The sequence below is a fragment of the Cryptomeria japonica genome, chromosome 1, assembly GCF_030272615.1.
Source record: "Cryptomeria japonica chromosome 1, Sugi_1.0, whole genome shotgun sequence".
NCBI classification, from domain to species: Eukaryota; Viridiplantae; Streptophyta; class Pinopsida; order Cupressales; family Cupressaceae; genus Cryptomeria; species Cryptomeria japonica.
Window position 1 is genome coordinate 293580364 of NC_081405.1, and position 14220 is coordinate 293594583.

A 14220-nucleotide genomic window follows, 5' to 3' on the forward strand; every position below is an offset into this window, starting at 1 on the left:
TTGTAAGTTTTTTCGAAAATTTAGAACCACAATTCACTTAGATTCAAGGCAAGTCTAAATATTTTTTAGAGAGAATGTAAAATTGTGTTGGAATAAATCAATAATCTTATAATCTTATAAGTTTTTTTTGACTAAAATTTATTTAAATTAAAGAGAATCTCCAAAACACTAAGAGTCATAGATATTGACCCTATATATATTAACCCTATTTTTAATTAAACACTAAGAGTCATAGATATTAACTCTATATATACCCTGTCTGATGACACATTCTTCCCGTGAGCACGCAAGTCCATAAAAGACACATAATTTAAAAAAGGTTAACTGACATAGACAATGGTATTATTTCCACCGCAAATTTTCTTTTTGGTACAGTATCCGTACGGCGGAGATTGAAATGACTCTGTTTGGCTGCTTGGACGAACATTGAACTAATCAAAGCCGTTGAAGTCAAATTCACAAACAGTGACAAAAACTTCGAAAAGATTGATACAGCGTCATCCAGGAAACATGGCAGGAGTGGAGCCTTTTCGTACAGGAAAATGTGTGGAAAAGGTCTACCTATTATAGTACATCCAGTAATGGTGGGGCAAAGCTGAGAAGAAGTCGAGAGGTGGAGGCACTTCCAGTAATGGTGGGGCAACTTTACTCAGAGATCAGATTGTACAGTTTGACTGTTTTTTTTAATTCAAAATTTTGATTTTCAATTTAATTAGGGGAAGCCCATTTAAATATCTTCATTCATGTATGTAATAGATTTAAGTAGTTAATAGTTTAGAAAATAATAATAAAATTTTTAGGTATATTTACAAGGATTATTGATACATGTTTTCTATTAAACAAGTCTCATCTAATGTCTTTATATCTTTATAGCATTGTAATTAAAATATTTGTTATTATTTTAAATAATTGTTATTTTAAAATTATATTTTTATAATATTAACTATAACTCTTATTTTAATAAAATAATACTTCGATAAGATGGGGTAAAAAATTGCATAAAACACAAATTCTTTTTTTAAGACTAATTATATCATATAACTTAATTTAAACTGGATGTTGTGAAAAATATTTTTATAATACAAAATTATTTTATCATACATGAAAATCATTAACTTGAGAGGTTCGTTGTGTATAATACATTTGTTGTTGGTAGTTGAGATGTCTTATATACAAATTATGCCTTCAAACTGCTCATATCTGATATTCTAACCCTTATGATGATGTTGTTATCCTTGTTATGCCTGATTCGAACCCTTGAAGACCAAAATTAACCTTTTATGCCAAAATCGGTTGATGAATGATGAAGGGTTTCCATCATGTCATCCAAAGATTGGAAGATTTTCGTCCCCAATCTGAGTCTAGCTCCCTGCAAAACCGTTGTAGACCTAGCAAGTATTTCCTTCCTCAAAATTAATCATCCAAGAATGCCCAAAATGCATGTATCAAGTCTTTTAACTCCTCAAACCCCCAAATCGAACTTCTTAAAGGCATCTCTTAAAGATTCCTTGGAATCTTTCTCCTCTAGAAAGTGGTGGCATCTTGAAGGGAGGGTCTTGATCATGAAATGGGAACTCCTTTTTAAGTTATTAAAACTCTCCTAGGAAAGTGTGCAAGGAACTTTTAATATAAAGTCACTTTTATTAAAAGATGAAGTAACTTATAAGTCACTTTTATTTACTTTTTCCAAATTTTGCAATTTTGACAGTGGTATCTCCTTCATTAAATGTCTCCAATTTATCCCAAATAGCTTTAGTAGTAGATCGGTCTAATAATCCCATGATTTGCTGATCTAACAACGCGCTCAAAAGTGCTTCTCTTTCTTTGCAATCATTCTCCTGATCTTTACTCAAGTTTGGTGGATTAGGTTGACTCTCTGTAGGACCAACATAGCCATTCTTTGTAACATCCCATAGGTCTCTTCCAATGTGATTCAGATGTGTCTCCATTCTGATCTTCCATATACCATAGTTAGTTCCATCAAGTTTCAGACTATCCTTCCTGAAAAAGTTAGTTTCCATAGAATCTCCTCAAGCTGTTAAACTTCTACAAAAAGAGGACATAGCTTTGATACCAATTGTTAGGACCCAGAGGCAACTGAGAGGGGGGGAGGGGGGGTGAATCGGTTGACTATTAATTTTAACCCAAATATAACTTAATCAAACTTAATGCATAATACCAATAAAGAAAAGTTAATGCTGGTTGACAGATTAACAGTTAATAACAATATCGTTGAAGCTTAATGCATGGAACAGAAAGAGAAACAACATCCACAACATATAACACAAATATTTGTACGTGGAAACCCTGTAAGGGGAAAAACCACGGTGGGAAATCTTACCCACAATCAAATGATACTACTACAGATAGTATGTGTGTACAAATGGGGTCTGCACATGCAGAAAGGTCAACTGCCTAGAGCTCACTACTCAAACACAAGATGGGAGTCACATTGACTACAATTGGATGGTTAAATCCAATGATAATGTACTATTCAAACTAACAGCTTCTTATGCTGGATTCAGTACCGGTTAAGCTCTGATTATCTCCTTTAAACCTTCCTTGAATCTTCAAATGATGTCTGTGTGAGTAGCTCTGCTTATATTCGCATATACCGAATATCACAACCTTACCATACCATATTACCTTCTGTTTTTTCATAATCTCACAAATGAGATCTTACATATATACCAAAACCTAAGACCAAATGTGTAGGTCGGCTCACTAAGAATATTACAATTAAATACCTTACAAATGAATCAAGATGCGATGCATCATGTCATCTCAATGCATTTACAATAATAACCAATCAATAAATCATCTCCATAATGTGTCATGCTGATTTGGAATAGATAATGCATGCCGGTCCATAACCTAGACCAATTTGTCGGTAACAACAAATATGCCAACTTGATTATACCAATAACCAAATCACCTAAACAAAGTATCCAAACCATGTCTTCGACATAACCAAGTAATCTCCAAATGATAACAGATCATCCTCAGTGCCTGTGAACAATATAACCTGTCGGTGAATCAAATACTGGTGACTATGCATAAGTCACTGAACATACCGATGAACATAACCAAAGATCTTTAGAAAGATAAGTGTAGATAAGTGTTGACATCAATGACAAAACCAATGCAACACTGCCAACAAATGCAACATTTTGCAATTTAGAACAACATCGGTTATTAACTACCTTGACCTTATGGAAACACATCCAACGTCATTATTTACTCCAACACCTAAGGCAACATCCTAGACATACTAACTTTGACAAAATCCAAATTCCAAGCCTTCATGGCCTAATAGACCTCTAGGTTTATATGCTCACCTAAGAGATTATTGACCATACAAAATCAGTTACATCAAGTTTGATCATTGATCCAACCCATAATAACAACATAAATGAACTTGTAAAGAACACCATGTGCTTGAAAATTATCTATGAAATGAAATGTGCTCTGCACCATACTCCGAGGCCCAAAGGAAACTCAAGTCCCTTAAGTTGGGATGTCTATAAAGAAAGTTCTGGTCTTCTCAATGGCCTCATAAATCATCCATGTAGCATCCTCTAAAGGTTGATTCTTCCATTTAGTAAGTCTTCCTCCTGGTTTGCTTGTTGATCCTTTGATCCAAAATACATTCAATTTCAAGTTTGGGGTGTGGGGGAAGTCCTTCTATCATGTCTGCAAAAGAGGAATCAAATTGACCTGTAGCACAAACATCATCAACATCACCCTTATATGCATATATATTAGAAACATTAAATATACGTGACAGTCCCACTTCCAAGGGTAGATCTATTTTGTATGCATTGTTCCCACATCGTTTGAGGACCTTAAAAGGACATATCTTCTTCATGTGCAACTTGGCGTACTTCTCCTTAGGGAGTCTTGCTTTATTTAGATTGATCATCACCAAATCTCCTACTTTAAATTGAACATCTCTCCTTTTGAGGTCTGTTGCTTGCTTGTATTTCTCAGAGGTATGAATCAGTTTATCTCTGAATTGTTGGTGTATATCCTTCATGACATTAGCAAAGTCATCTGCTTGAGCACTTCTTCTATCAATATTCTTCACATCTCTAAGTTCAAGAATACCCTTGGGATGTGTACCATACATGATTTGGAAAGGACTTAACCCTGTACTTTTGTTCACAGAGTCATTATAGGAAAATTCGTCATGTGGAAGAATGGTATCCCAAGTAGTTCCATGCTCCTTGGTCGAGCACTGTAACAAGTTTCCAATGGACCTATTTATTACCTCAGTCTGCCCACCAAATTGAGGGTGATAAGCAGAAGAGAAACACAAGTTAGTCCCCAACTTATGCCACAAAGTTCTCCAAAAGTGTCCTAAGAACTTAGAATCCCTGTCCGAGATAATGATCAAGGGTAACCCATGAAGTCTGACAATTTCCTTGAAGAATAAACCTGCAATATTAGAAGCATCATGTGTAGCCTTGCATGGTAAAAAGTGTGCCATCTTTGAAAACTAGTCTACCACAACATAGACACTGTCATAACCTAATTTAGTCCTAGGAAGGCCTAAGACAAAATCCATACTAACCGAATCCCAAGGTTTGGTAGGGATTGGTAAAGGAGTATAGAGGCTTGCATTTGAACTTGTACCTTTTTCTCTTTGACACACCACACACTCTGAAACAAATTTCCTCACATATGATTGCATTCTTGGCCAAAAATAAAACCTTCTAACCAACTCAAGTGTCTTATCAAGTCCAAAATGTCCTGACAAACTCCCACAATGCTTTTATTTGACAATATTCTCCCTCATTGAACAATTGGGAACACAAAGATGAATACCCTTGAAAAGTAAACTTTCTTGAAGCATATACTCAGAAAAATCAATATGATACCTTTCATTCATAGCTTGACAAATCTCATAAGCCTCCTTGAAATCTGCATTTGCTTGATACATGTCCTTCATAGCAGTGATTCCTATGCTTTCTAATTGAATCTCTTGGATTACCAAGTTCCTCCTGCTAAGGGCGTCTGCAACTTTGTTGGCCACTCCCTTCTTATGCTTGATAGTGAATGTGAAAGCTTGAAGGTACTCCATCCATTTCATGTGTCGGTGGTTGAGTTTCTCTTGTCTGTTCAAAAAGCTTAAAGCATGGTTTTCAGTGTAAACAACAAATTCCATCGATAATAGATAGTGCCTCCATTTCCTAAGAGATTGTACCAAAGCATACATCTCTAGATCATAGGTTGAATATTTTTGTTTTGCTTCATTTAATTTTTCACCGAAAAAGGCCACATGCCTACCCTCCTAACTCAAGACTCCTCCTATAGGTTTCTTAGATGCATCACATTCAATAGTGAACACCTTATGAAAATGAGGAAGGACTAAGATGGGTTGTTTTGCAATCTTTGTTTTCAAATACTCAAAATACTCGTCGGCTTCATCATTCCAAGTAAACTTACACTTTCTTCCACCCTTGATGGTATCTATCATAGGAGCACTAACCCCACTGAAATTTATTATAAACTTCCTATAAAAACTTGCTAAGCCATGGAAACTTTTTAACTCACTTGCAGATCTAGGTGTGGTCCAATTGAGGATAGCCTCCACCTTCAATGGATCCATTCTCATATTACCTTTGGAAAAAACAAACCCAAGAAACACCTATTCCTCCTGCAAGAAGACACACTTTTCCAAGTTGACCTTCAACTACTCCTCATGCAACCTTTTCAATACCAAATCCAAGTGTATTAGATGTCCATTTTTATCCTTACTGAAAATCAATATATCATCCAAGTATACTACCACAAAATGATTGATAAAGGGCTTAAGAACCTCATTCATTAACCTCATAAAGGTACTAGGGGCATTGGAAAGCCCAAATGGAATTACCATCCATTCAAACAAGCCTTCATTAGTTTTAAATGTTGTCTTCCATTGGTCTCCATCTCTGATCCTAATTTGGTGATAGCCACTTTTCAAGTCTATTTTGGAGTAGTACTTGGCCCCTCCTAGACAATCCATCAAATCCTCTATTTTGGCATTGGGAACCTATATTTGATTCTTATCCTATTGATAGCCCTAGAGTCAGTACACAACCTCCATACCCCTTCTTTCTTAGGAGCTAACACTATTGGGACAACACATGGGCTTATAATCTATATAATGAACCCTTTCTCAAGTAACTCTTGGATCTATCTTGGAACTTCTGCATTTTGTTCACAGGTCAGCTTATAGGTTGCCTTGTTAGGTAGGGTAGCACCTGGTATAAGGTCTATGCAATGACTGATTTTTCTTTGAGGCGGTAGAGTATTTGTGGTATTGTCTGCAACAATTCCCTTGTACTTATATAGTAGGTCTTGAACCTCCTTAGGCCCTATTTTCCCTTTTGCCTCATGGATTTTAGGCTACGTCTTAGGTTCATCCCTAGGCTTGACAATTATGGCACAACAAGGAGTATCCTTCTCCTTCAAATCCCTCATGAATTCTTTCTCATCTACCAACATGACACTAGTTATAATGTGTTTGTCCTTATTGTCATCCGAGAGAGGGGTCATGGTAAAATTATCTCCATTTTTGGTGACGGTGTAGAAATTCTTTCTACCCTCATTCCTAGCATCTACATCATATTGCCAAGGTCTACCAAGTAACAAATGACAAGCATCCATTTCTACCACATCACACAACACTCTATCCTTATATTCACCAATCGAAAAATCTACCCAAACGTGTTCACTAATCAACACTTGTTGTCCTTTATTCAACCAAGATAGCTTATAGGGATAGGGATGAGGTATTCTTTGTAAGTTAACCTTAGTAACCATTTCAATAGAAGCTATGTTATCTATGGATCCAGAATCTACAATGACCTTACAAACTTTACCTTGTACCTTGCAGGTGGTTCTGAAAAGAGACTTCCTCTAAGGTGGTTCTTTGCTGATTGGTTCATTCAAGAGAGTCCTTTTTATCATCCAGAGCTCTCCTTGCTCCAGGTCTACAGTCTTTTAAGTTGATGTGTGGTAGGAGGTCATGCTCTGACTATCTTCCTCTTGAATCAAATGTTCTCTCCTTTCACTCCCTTGACCACTATTTCCTTGCTTCTCTGACACCTAAAGGATTGATGTCCCACCTGGTTAAAAGAGAAACACCTACCGATTAAAACACTAGGTCCTCTTCCACCAAATCTTCCTCTTCCATTCACTCTTCTCCCTCTAAAACTTCCTTTGTTCCTTGATTCTCCCTCATGCTCCCGACTGCTTATTTCTACTTGGTTTTTAGGGTATGACCCTCTACCATTGAATTTGCCTTTACCTCTAAAATTTATACCCATTCCTCTATTATGGTGTTCTCCTCGCCTTTTTTGCTTCTCCTCAATCCTAAGTGCCATTTGATAATGCTTATGCACTGATTCAGGCTTAAACAAATTGAGTTCATCTTGAATGTTAAACTTAAGGCCATTCATGTACCTTGCTAGCTTTTGTGTCTCACTCTTCGGTATCTTTGCTTTGAGTGTCATTTTGTGGAACTCCTTGGTGTGGGCACTAACATCTAGATCCTTTTGCTTTAAATTTTGTAATTTCTTAAGTAGGATTATCTCACAATCCTTAGGGACAAACTTCTTCTTAACTTCTGACACCATCCTCTTCCATGAAGTGATGGGGTTCTTACCTTCCACCATTCTTTCCCTTTGTAGGACATTCCACCAACTAAGGGCCGGACCTTTCAATTTTGATTTAGCCACCTTTACCCTTTGGTTATCCTTCACCTCCTCATATTTGAAATAGCTTTCTAAGGCCTCAACCCAGTCCATGCACTCCTCTGGATTCATCTTCCCTTGAAACATAGGTAATTCTTCCTTAAAGTCTCTTCCACCTACTCTCTTAAGGACTTCGATGAATTGCCTTTGATATGCCAGTACAGGTGGGTCCTCTCCTTGTTCTTCTTCATCTTCTTCTTCAGAGTCTTAGCCAACTTCCTTCTCAGCCTGATCCTTTTTCAGCTTTGCTAGTTCTGCTTCCATCCTTTTGTTCTTGGCTAGTTGCTCCCTCACTATCCTATCCAATTCCACATTGGTGACTCTAGAGGGTATCTATTCTTCACTTTCTCCCTTCATTCTATCTCCCATGGTTCAAACTCTTCCCAAGTTCTTCTAGAGCTCTAATACCACTTGATGCAGAGGTCGACAACAATAGGGTGATAAACCCACCTACACACCTCTAGTCTTCTTTGCCTCGAGTCTTCTTTTCCAGTTATGTTTCACACCTCAAATGTGAAATCAACTTCTTACCACCAACTAGGCTGACACACACTTCTTCCACTTCCTAAGACCTATCAAGATCTTCCACAATGCTATTTTGAAGCACAAGACAAACACTAGATTTTGAAGACTAGACAAGCCTACTTGTATAGGTCTACTAGTACAGGTTTCACAGTTTACGGGTAAAAGTTTCACAAGTTTACCGGTACAGGTGTACCAGTTAATAGCCCTACTTCCCTGTCTTTTGGTACTTTTCTCCAAATAACACCAAAAAACACTTTAACCAAATTTAGGTTTCAGATACCCTTTTTGAACCACTGATCATATTCAAAAAGATTGGATTTCCATCCTATTCCAACACTCTTCAACACCTACTTCGTTACAGGCCTAATTGATCAGGCTAGACCAGTCTCACAAAAGAGGTATAGAGAATGGGATCATAGGAAGCTTTCAACTTTCTGAGAAGTTTCTCCTATGTTCAAGTACCCAGTTTCAACAATTCAACTCATGATCTCATCATTTTTCATTGTATACTCAATGAAACTCATTTAATCTAATCTAAACTCTCAACTGGTTTAGACTAGGGCTTGGTGGTACTATACCAACCAACTCCATTGACCTCGCCCCTCTGGAATCTCAAAATACATGTCCCTAACTGGTATTCTACCCATGGCCATTGGATCCCATTGAGTATATTGCGAGTTAGGGTCTTATTTTCATTGTAACCCTTGAAAATGGAGGGTTTCAAACCTATAGGAAACAAACATTTGTAACTTCCACTAAACTTTACTTCAAGAGGTCAGACCAGACACATTGGAAGGGTGTTTCAGAGTTACTCCTAACTAGATCAAAACTTCATAAAAAATTCTCACACTCTGTATGAATCGTACGAAAAAATCTCTGTATGGCAAAATCAAATTTGTCTTATTTACTTTCTCCACCAAACTTTACAAAACCTTTAACAACACACCTTCCTACTATTGTCCACATATATATAAACCTCTTCCAACTTCCATATCCAACTTTTGAATAGTTAGGACCATTGGAGAAGTAGTTGTGATTGTACTGGCAACTTTGAAAAGTTTTTGACAACAAATGCAACATTTTACAATTTAGAACAACACCGGTTATTAACTACCTTGGCCTTATGGAAACATATTCAAAGTCATTATTTACTCCAACACCTAAGATAACATCCTAGACATACTAACTTTGACAAAATCCAAATTCCAATCCTTCATGGCTTAATAGACCTCTAGGTTTATATGCTCACCTAAGAGATTATTGACCATACAAAATAGGCATTTAGTTACACCAAGGTTGATCATTCATCCAACCCACAATTGCAACATAAATGAACCTGTAAACAACAACATGTGTTTGAAATTTTTTTGTGAAATGAAATGTGCTCCGCACCATACTCTGAGGCCCAAAAGAAACTCCAATCCCTTAAGTTGGGATGTCTGTAAAGAAAGTTCCGGTCTTCTCAATGGCCTCAAAAGTCATCCATGTAGCATCCTCTAAAGATTGATTCTTCCATTTGACTAGGTAATCCAAGTCTTCCTCCTGGTTTGCTTGTTGATCCTTTGATCCAAAATACATTCAATTTCAGGTTTGGGGTGTGGGGGAAGTCCTTCTATCATGTCTGCAATAGAAGAATCAAATTGGCCTGTAGCAGAAACATCATCAACAACACCCTTATATGCATATATATCAGAAACATTAAATATAGGTGACAGTCCCACTTCCAAGGGTAGATCTATTTTGTATGCATTGTTCCCACATCATTTGAGGACCTTAAAAGAACCTATATTCTTCATGTGCAACTTGGTGTACTTCTCCTTAGGGAGTCTTTCTTTATTTAGATGGATCATCACTAAATCTCCTACTTTAAATTGAACATCTCTCCTTTTGAGGTCTGCTGCTTGCTTGTATTTCTCAGAGGTATGAATCAATTCATCTCTGACTTCTTGGTGTATATCCTTCATGACATCAGCAAAGTCATCTGCCTGAGCACTTCTTCTATCAATATTCTTCACATCTCTAAGTTCAAGAATACCCTTGGGATGTGTACCATACACAATTTGGAAAGGACTTAACCCTGTACTTTTGTTCACAAAGTCATTATAGGAAAATTCAGCCTGTGGAAGAATGGTATCCCAAGTAGTTCCATGCTCCTTGGTCAAGCACCGTAACAAGTTTCCAAGGGACCTATTTATTACCTCAGTCTGCCCATCAAATTGAGGGTGATAAGCAGAAGAGAAACACAAGTTAGTCCCCAACTTATGCCACAAAGTTCTCCAAAAGTGTCCTAAAAACTTATAATCTTTGTCTGAGATAATGATCAAGGGTAACCCATGAAGTCTAACAATTTCCTTGAAGAATAAACCTGCAATATTAGAAGCATCATGTGTAACCTTGCATGGTAAAAAATGTGCCATCTTTGAAAACTGGTCTACCACAACATATACACTATCATAACCTTAGTTAGTCCTAGGAAGGCCTAAGACAAACTACATACTAACTGAATCCCAAGGTTTGGTAGGGATTGGTAAAGGAGTATAGAGGCTTGCATTTGAACTTGTACCTTTTGCTCTTTGACACACCACACACTCTAAAACAAATTTCCTCACATCTGATTGCATTCTTGGCCAAAAATAAAACTTCTAACCAACTCAAGTGTCTTATCAAGTCCAAAATGTCTTGACAAACTCCCACAATGCTTTTATTTGACAATATTCTCCCTCATTGAACAATTGGGAACACAAAGATGACTACCCTTGAAAAGTAAACCTTCATAAAGCATATACTCAGAAAAATTAGTATGATACCTTTCATTCATAGCTTGACAAACCTCATAAGCTGCCTTGAAATCTGCATCTACTTGATACATGTCCTTCATAGCAGTGATTCCTATGCTTTCTAATTGAATCTCTTGGATTACCAAGTTCCTCCTGCTAAGGGCGTCTGCAACTTTGTTGGCCACTCCCTTCTTATGCTTGATAGTGAATGTGAAAGCTTGAAGGTACTCCATCCATTTCATGTGTCGGTGGTTGAGTTTCTCTTGTCTGTTCAAAAAGCTTAAAGCATGGTTTTAAGTGTAAACAACAAATTCCATCGATAATAGATAGTGCCTCCATTTCCTAAGAGATTGTACCAAAGCATACATCTCTAGATCATAGGTTGAATATTTTTGTTTTGCTTCATTTAATTTTTCACTCAAAAAGGCCATAGGCCTACCCTGTTGACTCAAGACTCATCCTATAGCTTTCTTAGATGCATCACATTTAATAGTGAATACCTTATGAAAATCAGGAAGGACTAAGATGGGTTGTTCTGCAATCTTCATTTTCAAATAATCAAAAGATTTGTCGGTTTCATCATTCCAAGCAAACTAACACTTTCTTCCACCCTTGATGGTATCTATCATAGGGGCACTAATCACACTAAAATTTCTTATAAACTTCCTATAAAAACTTGCTAAGCCATGGAAACTTTTTACCTCACTTGCAGATCTAGGTGTGGTCCAATTGAGGATTGCCTCTACCTTCAATGGATCCATTCTTATATTACCTTTGGAAACAACAAACCCAAGAAACACCAATTCCTCCTGTAAGAAGACACACTTGTCCAAGTTGACCTTCAACTACTCCTCATGCAACCTTTTCAATACCAAATCCAAGTGTATCAGATGTTCATTTTTATCTTTACTGAAAATCAATATATCATCCAAGTATACTACCAAAAAATGATTGATAAAGGGCTTAAGAACCTCATTCATTAACCTCATAAAGGTACTAGGGGCATTGGAAAGCCCAAATGGCATTACCATGGATTCAAACAAGCCTTCATTAGTTTTTAAATGTTGTCTTCCATTGGTCTCCATCTCTGATCCTAATTTGGTGATAGCCACTTTTCAAGTCTATTTTGGAGTAGTTGTTGGCCCCTCCTAGACAATCCATCAAATCCTCTATTCTTAGCATTGGGAACCTATATTTGATTGTTATCCTATTGATAGCCCTAGAGTTGGTACACAACCTCCATGTCCCTTCTTTCTTAGGAGCTAACACTGTTGGGACAACACATGGGCTTATACTCTATATAATGAACCCTTTCTCAAGTAACTCTTGGATCTGTCTTGGAACTTTTGCATTTTGTTCAGGGGTTAGTTTATAGGCTACCTTGTTAGGTAGGGTAGCACTCAGTATAAGGTCTATGTAATGACTAATTTTTCTTTGAGGTGGTAGAGTATCTGTGGTACTGTCTACAATAATTCCCTTTTTACTTCTCTAGTTGGTCTTGAACCTCCTCAGGCCCTACTTTCCCTTTTGCCTCATGGATTTAAGGCTATGTCTTAGGTTCATCCCTAGGCTTGACAATTATGGCACAACAAGGAGTATCCTTCTCCTTCAAATCCCTCATGAATTCTTTCTCATCTACCAACATGACACTAGTCACAATGTGTTTGTCCTTACTATCATCCGGGAGAGGGGTCATGGTAAAATTCTTTGCATTTTTGGTTATGGTGTAGACATTCTTTCTACCCTATTGCATAGCATCTAAATCATATTGCCAAGGCCTACCAAGTAACAAATGACAAGCATCCATTTCTACCACATCACACAACACTCTATCGTTATATTCACCAAATGAAAAATATACCCAAACTTGTTCATTGATCAACACTTGTTGTCCTTTATTCAACCAAGATAGCTTATAGGGATAGGGATGGGGTATTCTTTGTAAGCTAAGCTTGGTAACCATTTCAATAGAAGCTATATTATCTGTGGATCTAGAATCTACAATGGCCTTACAAACTTTACCTTGTACCTTGCAGGCGGTTCTGAAAAGAGACTTCCTCTGAGGTTGTTCTTTGTTGATTGGTTCCTTCAAGAGAGTCCTTTTTATCATCAAGAGCTCTCCTTGCGCTGAGTCTGCAGTCTTTGAAGTTGATGTGTGGTAGGAGGTCATGCTCTGACTATCTTCCTCTTGAATCAAATATGCTCTTCTTTCACCCCCTTGACCACCATTTCCTTGCTTCTCTAGACATCTAAAGGATTGATGTCCCACCTGGTTACAAGAGAAACACCTATTAGAGAAAACACTAGGTCCTCTTCAACCAGATCTTCCTATTCCATTCACTCTTCTCCCTCTAAAACTTCCTCTATTCCCTGATTCTCCATCATGCTCCTGACTGATTATTTCTCCTTGGGTTTTAGGGCACAATCCTCTACCATTGAATCTACCTTTACCTCTAAAATTTATACCCCTTCCTCTATTATGGTGTTCTCCTCGCCTTTTTTTCTTCTCTTCAATCCTAAGTGCCATTTGATAACATATGCAATGATTAGGGATTAAACAAACTGAGTTCATCTTGAATGTTAAACTTAAGGCCATTCATGTACCTTGCTAGCTTTTGTGTCTCACTCTCTGGTATCTTTGCTTTAAGTGTCATTCTATGGAACTCCTCGGTGTAGGCAGTAACATCTAGATTCTTTTGCCTCAATTTTTGTAATTTCTTAGGTAGGATTATCTCATAATCCTTAGGGACAAGCTGCTTCTTAACTTCTGACACCATCCTCTTCCATGAAGTGATGGGGTTCTTACCTTCCACCATTCTTTCCCTTTGTAGGACATTCCACCAACTAAGGGCCAGACCTTTTGATTTATCCACCTTTACCCTCTTGTTATGCTTCACCTCCTCATATTAAAAATAGCTTTCTTAGGCTTCAATCTAGTCCATGCACTCCTCTAGATTCATCTTCCCTTGAAACATAGGTAATTTTTCCTTAGAGTCTTTTCCACCTACTCTATTAAGGACTTCAAAGAATTGCCTTTGATCTATCAGTACAGCTGGGTCCTCTCCTTGTTCTTCTTCTTCTTTTTCTTCAGAGTCTGAGCGAACTTCCTTCCCAGCCCGTCTTCAACTTCTGACACCATCCTCTTCCATGAAGTGATGGGGTTCTTACCTTCCACC